This window comes from Trichomycterus rosablanca, chromosome 20 (genome assembly GCF_030014385.1).
Source record: "Trichomycterus rosablanca isolate fTriRos1 chromosome 20, fTriRos1.hap1, whole genome shotgun sequence".
In the NCBI taxonomy this organism is placed as follows: domain Eukaryota; kingdom Metazoa; phylum Chordata; class Actinopteri; order Siluriformes; family Trichomycteridae; genus Trichomycterus; species Trichomycterus rosablanca.
This window is the reverse complement of record NC_086007.1, coordinates 705185-712500: the sequence shown is the minus strand read 5'-3', so window position 1 is coordinate 712500 and position 7316 is coordinate 705185. Positions and strand designations below refer to the sequence as shown.

General features: G+C 44.5%; 1 protein-coding gene across 1 annotated transcript in view; it reads right to left on the bottom strand.

The window, feature by feature from the left end:
• ppp2r3a (protein phosphatase 2, regulatory subunit B'', alpha) overlaps positions 1-7112 on the bottom strand; it is a 67582-nt gene extending 60470 nt beyond the window's left edge. The window contains exon 1 of the mRNA XM_063016214.1: positions 6766-7112. The gene's annotated coding sequence lies outside the window, so the exon portion shown is untranslated. The remainder of the gene's footprint in view (positions 1-6765) is intronic.
• Between the last annotated feature and the right edge of the window lie 204 nt (positions 7113-7316).

The following is a 7316-nucleotide window of genomic DNA, read 5'->3' as shown; positions in this document are numbered from 1 at the left end:
GTACCACCAACACTCCTACAGTACCACCGACACTCAACACTCCTACAGTACCACCAACACTCCTGCAGTACCACCAACACTCCTGCAGTACCACCAACACTCAACACTCCTGCAGTACCACCAACACTCAACACTCCTGCAGTACCACCAACACTCCTGCAGTACCACCAACACTCAACACTCCTACAGTACCACCAACACTCCTGCAGTACCACCAACACTCCTGCAGTACCACCAACACTCAACACTCCTGCAGTACCACCAACACTCCTACAGTACCACCGACACTCAACACTCCTACAGTACCACCAACACTCCTGCAGTACCACCGACACTCAACACTCCTGCAGTACCACCAACACTCCTACAGTACCACCGACACTCAACACTCCTACAGTACCACCAACACTCCTGCAGTACCACCAACACTCCTGCAGTACCACCAACACTCAACACTCCTGCAGTACCACCAACACTCAACACTCCTGCAGTACCACCAACACTCCTACAGTACCACCGACACTCAACACTCCTACAGTACCACCAACACTCCTGCAGTACCACCAACACTCCTGCAGTACCACCAACACTCAACACTCCTGCAGTACCACCAACACTCCTACAGTACCACCGACACTCAACACTCCTACAGTACCACCAACACTCCTGCAGTACCACCAACACTCCTGCAGTACCACCAACACTCAACACTCCTGCAGTACCACCAACACTCCTGCAGTACCACCAACACTCAACACTCCTACAGTACCACCAACACTCCTGCAGTACCACCAACACTCCTGCAGTACCACCAACACTCAACACTCCTGCAGTACCACCAACACTCCTACAGTACCACCGACACTCAACACTCCTACAGTACCACCAACACTCCTGCAGTACCACCAACACTCAACACTCCTGCAGTACCACCAACACTCCTACAGTACCACCGACACTCAACACTCCTACAGTACCACCAACACTCCTGCAGTACCACCAACACTCCTGCAGTACCACCAACACTCAACACTCCTGCAGTACCACCAACACTCCTACAGTACCACCGACACTCAACACTCCTACAGTACCACCAACACTCCTGCAGTACCACCAACACTCAACACTCCTGCAGTACCACCAACACTCAACACTCCTGCAGTACCACCAACACTCCTACAGTACCACCGACACTCAACACTCCTACAGTACCACCAACACTCCTGCAGTACCACCGACACTCAACACTCCTACAGTACCACCAACACTCCTGCAGTACCACCGACACTCAACACTCCTACAGTACCACCAACACTCCTGTAGTACCACAACCAAAAAAAAAAAAAAAAAAAAACCAACCAACCAACACAAAGAACCAGCACAACCTTCCAACCAACACAACCAAAAAAAACACAACCAACCAACTAAATCAACCAACACAACCATCCAAAAAAACTGGTTACACCAACAGTTGTGGTTCAAGGTAATGAGCAACACTGGCTGTGTCCCAAACCACACGTTACATCAGTATAATCAACAATATAGTCTGTGTGTGTGTGTGTGTGTGTGTGTGTGTGTGTGTGTAGGTGTATATTTCCATGTGTAGGTGCGTGACTGTTTGTATGTGCATGTGTGTGTGCATTTGTGTTCGTGTTTGTTAGTGTGTGCTTGTGTGAACATGTGTGTGTGTGTGTGCAGTTGTGTAGGTGTATGTGTGCATGCAAGTGTGTGTTTATGTGTGTGCATGATTGTGTGTGTATGCGTGTATGTGCATGTGTGGTTGTTTGTGTGTGTCTGTATGAATGTGTATGCTTGTGTGTGTGTGAGAATGTGTGTGTGTGTGTGTGTGTGTGTTCATGTCCTAACAACAGCTGAGATTGTTCCTGCTGAAGTCACCACACACACTTCCTGCCAAGGCCACATGCCTCAGATCAGACCTGACCTTTCACCTCTGGCCTTCGCCTGACAGCAGCCCTCCAAAGTTGTGGGGTCAAGAGGTCAAACGTGGACACAACACAGGAACAGAGGAGGGCACACGCCCGCACCCCCGCCCGCACCCCTGCCGCACCCTCTAAATCCCTAAAATTAGAGCTTTAGAGGAGACTGATGGGGCAGACTGGAACAATCATCTACAGTCATTTACAATCATCTCTGTTACTGCAGCATCTACAATCATCTGTTACTGTAGCAGCTACAATCATCTCTGTTACTGCAGCATCTACAATCATCTCTGTTACTGTAGCATCTACAATCATCTCTGTTACTGCAGCATCTACAATCATCTCTGTTACTGCAGCATCTACAATCATCTCTGTTACAGCAGCATCTACAATCATCTCTGTTACTGCAGCATCTACAATCATCTCTGTTACTGCAGCATCTACAATCATCTATGTTACTGCAGCATCTACAATCATCTCTGTTACAGCAGCATCTACAATCATCTCTGTTACTGCAGCATCTACAATCATCTCTGTTACTGCAGCATCTACAATCATCTCTGTTACAGCAGCATCTACAATCATCTATGTTACTACAGCATCTACAATAATCTACAATCATCTCTGTTACTGCAGCATCTACAATCATCTCTGTTACTGCAGCATCTACAATCATCTCTGTTACAGCAGCATCTACAATCATCTATGTTACTACAGCATCTACAATAATCTACAATCATCTATGTTACTGCAGCATCTACAATAATCTACAATCATCTATGTTACTGCAGCATCTACAATAATCTACAATCATCTATGTTACTGCAGCATCTACAATAATCTACAATCATCTCTGTTACTGCAGCATCTACAATCATCTCTGTTACTGCAGCATCTACAATCATCTCTGTTACTGTAGCATCTACAATCATCTCTGTTACTGCAGCATCTACAATCATCTCTGTTACTGCAGCATCTACAATCATCTCTGTTACTGCAGCATCTACAATCATCTCTGTTACTGCAGCATCTACAATCATCTCTGTTACTGTAGCATCTACAATCATCTACAATCATCTCTGTTCCTGTAGCAGCTACAATCATCTCTGTTACAGCAGCATCTACAATCATCTCTGTTACAGCAGCATCTACAATCATCTCTGTTACAGCAGCATCTACAATCATCTCTGTTACTGTAGCAGCTATAATCATCTCTGTTCCTGTAGCATCTACAATCATCTCTGTTACTGTAGCATCTACAATCATCTCTGTTACTGCAGCATCTACAATCATCTCTGTTACTGCAGCATCTACAATCATCTCTGTTACAGCAGCATCTACAATCATCTCTGTTACTGCAGCATCTACAATCATCTCTGTTACTGCAGCATCTACAATCATCTATGTTACTGCAGCATCTACAATCATCTCTGTTACAGCAGCATCTACAATCATCTCTGTTACTGCAGCATCTACAATCATCTCTGTTACAGCAGCATCTACAATCATCTATGTTACTGCAGCATCTACAATCATCTCTGTTACAGCAGCATCTACAATCATCTCTGTTACTGCAGCATCTACAATCATCTCTGTTACAGCAGCATCTACAATCATCTATGTTACTACAGCATCTACAATAATCTACAATCATCTATGTTACTGCAGCATCTACAATAATCTACAATCATCTATGTTACTGCAGCATCTACAATAATCTACAATCATCTCTGTTACTGCAGCATCTACAATCATCTCTGTTACTGCAGCATCTACAATCATCTCTGTTACTGTAGCATCTACAATCATCTCTGTTACTGCAGCATCTACAATCATCTCTGTTACTGCAGCATCTACAATCATCTCTGTTACTGCAGCATCTACAATCATCTCTGTTACTGCAGCATCTACAATCATCTCTGTTACTGTAGCATCTACAATCATCTACAATCATCTCTGTTCCTGTAGCAGCTACAATCATCTCTGTTACAGCAGCATCTACAATCATCTCTGTTACAGCAGCATCTACAATCATCTCTGTTACTGTAGCAGCTATAATCATCTCTGTTCCTGTAGCATCTACAATCATCTCTGTTACAGCAGCATCTACAATCATCTCTGTTACAGCAGCATCTACAATCATCTCTGTTACTGTAGCAGCTATAATCATCTGTTACTGTAGCATCTACAATCATCTCTGTTACAGCAGCATCTACAATCATCTCTGTTACAGCAGCATCTACAATCATCTCTGTTACAGCAGCATCTACAATCATCTCTGTTACTGTAGCAGCTATAATCATCTGTTACTGTAGCATCTACAATCATCTCTGTTACAGCAGCATCTACAATCATCTCTGTTACAGCAGCATCTACAATCATCTCTGTTACAGCAGCATCTACAATCATCTCTGTTACTGTAGCAGCTATAATCATCTCTGTTACTGCAGCATCTACAATCATCTCTGTTACAGCAGCATCTACAATCATCTCTGTTACAGCAGCATCTACAATCATCTCTGTTACTGCAGCATCTACAATCATCTCTGTTACTGTAGCATCTACAATCATCTACAATCATCTCTGTTCCTGTAGCAGCTACAATCATCTCTGTTACAGCAGCATCTACAATCATCTCTGTTACTGTAGCAGCTATAATCATCTCTGTTCCTGTAGCATCTACAATCATCTCTGTTACAGCAGCATCTACAATCATCTCTGTTACAGCAGCATCTACAATCATCTCTGTTACTGTAGCAGCTATAATCATCTCTGTTACTGTAGCATCTACAATCATCTCTGTTACAGCAGCATCTACAATCATCTCTGTTACAGCAGCATCTACAATCATCTCTGTTACAGCAGCATCTACAATCATCTCTGTTACTGTAGCAGCTATAATCATCTCTGTTACTGCAGCATCTACAATCATCTCTGTTACAGCAGCATCTACAATCATCTCTGTTACAGCAGCATCTACAATCATCTCTGTTCCTGTAGCAGCTACAATCATCTACAATCATCTCTGTTCCTGTAGCAGCTACAATCATCTACAATCATCTACAATCATCTCTGTTCCTGTAGCAGCTACAATCATCTACAATCATCTACAATCATCTCTGTTACTGCAGCATCTACAATCATCTGTTACTGTAGCATCTACAATCATCTACAATCATCTCTGTTCCTGTAGCAGCTACAATCATCTACAATCATCTCTGTTCCTGTAGCAGCTACAATAATGTACAATAATCTACAATCATCTACAATCATCTAGCATCTACAATCATCTCTGTTCCTGTAGCATCTACAATCATCTCTGTTACTGTAGCATCTACAATCATCTACAATCATCTCTGTTCCTGTAGCAGCTACAATAATGTACAATAATCTACAATCATCTACAATCATTTCTGTTCCTGTAGCATCTACAATCATCTCTGTTCCTGTAGCAGCTACAATCATCTACAATCATCTACAATCATCTCTGTTCCTGTAGCAGCTACAATCATCTACAATCATCTGTTACTGTAGCATCTACAATCATCTACAATCATCTCTGTTCCTGTAGCAGCTACAATCATCTACAATCATCTGTTACTGTAGCATCTACAATCATCTACAATCATCTCTGTTCCTGTAGCAGATACAATCATCTACAGTAATCTACAATCATCTACAATCATCTCTGTTACTGTAGCAGCTACAATAATTTCTGTTCCTGTAGCATCTACAATCATCTCTGTTCCTGTAGCAGCTACAATCATCTACAATCATCTACAATCATCTACAATCATCTCTGTTCCTGTAGCAGCTACAATCATCTACAATCATCTACAATCACCTACAATCATCTACAATCATCTCTGTTACTACAGCATCTACAATCATCTCTGGGATTCGAACCCTCAACCTATCGATTGACTGTCCCAAGACGACGAGCCCTAAAGCCAGAAGAACTCAAGAGGCTGAAGGTGCTGCAGGTTCCAGCCGATGGAAGTAAAATAAGTGAAATGTAGTGGCGCTGTAAGAACACACTGTGTCATATCGGACTGGAATGTGGTGCATCACGATACGGCCAAAAGTATTCGGACGCCCGACCGTGAGCTAGTTCCAAAACTAACAGTATTAAAACACAGCGACCTCGGTGTGATCTGTGTGTGGGAATCTGTGCCTGTTCCGTCGTACGGCTGGGCGCTGATTGATTTCACGGTCAATGTTCCGGTTCATCCCAGAGCTGGTGAGTGGGGCTGAGCTCAGGGCTCTGTGCAGGACGCTGGAGCTTTTCTTCACGTCTTTATAGAGATCGCTCATGCTGGAACAGGAAAGGTGCTTCCCTAAACTGTTACTGCACGGTCGGAAGCAGGTCATTTCCTTTATATGATTGATTTATTACACCAGTTAGATGGGGTGTCCCAATACTTTTGTCCATACAGTGTATACAGTTCGTCCTACAGCTGAACTGACATGTAGTTGTTGTGCTGTTGTTTGTGTCGCTGCGGTATCACCGTGTGTATCGGTATCAGTATCGCGATACAATCTGTAGTTTTCAAGCTTAACGATAGTATCGTGCGGCAGATTCCACCACACACACACACACACACACACACACACACACACACACACACACACTTCATTTTACTCTGTACATACACCAAAGAGTAAAGTCAAGCCCAATAATCCACGTATAACCGTGAAATCGCTCCGTACCGCAAATATATCGCGGTTTAAACCGGTAACGCGTGAAGAACTTTGTTATAACTGGAATCAGCGCGTAACAAATCGCACACAACAGTCTAAATACCGTCTCTGATACATCACTTACAGGCTCGATCCGCGGTGTGAAGTCCGGCCACAGTCCACTGCAGTCCAGTCCGGTCCACTCCGGTCCACTCCAGTCCACCTCACCGTGCAGCACTCCCGTTCCTCCTGCTCCTAAATCCACATGAATCCGGTACTGCGCAGAACCCGAACTGAACCCGAACTAAACCCGCTCACACACGCAGCGAGCGAGCCAAACTTCAGCGCACACACACACACACACACACACACACACACACACACACACACACACGGTCACGTACAGGGCGCAACGCGAACACACACACACACACACACACACACAATACACACGCTATAACGCGCCGAAAACTGACTGCGCGCCGGAGGGTTCGGTCCTGCGGTGCTCACACCGACCGTGTGTGTGTGTTTAACGAAGATCCGCCGCGACGCTTCAGCAGCACAGAGGACTGAAAATACACCGCCGCTACACAGAACAGTGCAGCAGCGCCACGCAGCGGACACACACACACACACACACACACAGATCCGGAGAGCGCACTGGAACCGCAGTGTGTTCGGCCGAGGTATGCGGGC